The 1251-nt window shown below is 25.0% G+C and overlaps 1 protein-coding gene across 1 annotated transcript in view; it reads right to left on the bottom strand.

The window, feature by feature from the left end:
• Positions 1-1251, bottom strand: part of LOC105457927 — a 4010-nt gene that overhangs the window by 696 nt on the left and 2063 nt on the right. The window lies entirely within an intron of this gene.

Here is a 1251-nt window from a genome sequence, read left to right as displayed (position 1 = left end):
CCCGAAAAAATATTCTGTCTTCAACGACACAACTTTATCTTCTGAAAATTGCAATATTACTTTTTATTGCTGTAAGATTTTTATCATTTTTTAAGCTAATCTATTATACAGAGTGTCCATTAGAAATTCGTCCGCAGTATCTTTTGAGGTGATTCGGGGCCAAAAAGAAAAAAATGCTATATAAATTATAAGCTGTATAAACAGGTCTGGAGTTATTTCCGAATTATACGAGATATTTTATATTTTATGCAAATTATAAATGACATGACAAAGTACAAAATATCTTTTAAAGTATTGATTTTTCGGTGACTTTACCAACACTTTTATAGAATAATTAGAGGAATTATATTACATAAAAAATATATATATAATTCTATTTTTAAAAAATCTATGTAATTTTTACCTGACCTTACGACGTCCAAAGTCAAACGGATAAAATCATTAAACAGATTCTTTCATGCTCTAAAACTTTGTCTAAAACATTTTTCTCAAAAACGTTCAATTTCCAAAATATTAAAGGGTTGCCATACTTTTCGGACACCCTGTATATACATATATGAGTCATATTTTATATATCAATGATTATCAATAGATATTTCGGATTTATAATCTTTAGTTTATCATTTTCTTAACTTTATATTTTGTGCATAAGATTTTATATTTTATAATATAAGATATTTATGTATACATGTAAAATATATGAAGTACAAAGAAAAATATAAGTATCTATTAGATTCGAATAGCATGTCTAAATTGTACAACAGAATTTTGAATATGAGATCATACAAGTTGCCAAGTATTTGATTAGACATAGAAACATAAATATTTTTTAAATAAACCGTTTAAAACATCCAAAAGTATATGCAGCAAATGTCTAATCTGTCATTGTCTTTTCAAATAATATAAGTTTCACGAAACAGACTTAAAGTGACCAATGTGGGATCATAGTGAAGCAAAAACTTGCTGTGCCCGGTTTGCATTAATTAATAAGATGTAGATAAAATGCGGGCATGCCAAGTTTTTGATTCTATGATTTCATTCGTTATGTTTAAGCCTGGATGATCTCATATTTATTTTTGGACAACTTTTATTTGTTAAAATAATATTTTTAGTTTAAAAAAGTATATATATATCTAACATAAAAATAATGTGTTTGTCAAAGTTTCAAAAGTGTATATTTAAAATATGTACTTCTATATCATTGCCAAAATATTTAATATAATTAATAAATCATTTATCATCAATCAAATA

This window comes from Wasmannia auropunctata, unplaced genomic scaffold, assembly GCF_000956235.1.
Source record: "Wasmannia auropunctata unplaced genomic scaffold, wasmannia.A_1.0 LD336103.1, whole genome shotgun sequence".
NCBI lineage: Eukaryota > Metazoa > Arthropoda > Insecta > Hymenoptera > Formicidae > Wasmannia > Wasmannia auropunctata.
This window is presented reverse-complemented; position numbering and strand designations above follow the sequence as displayed.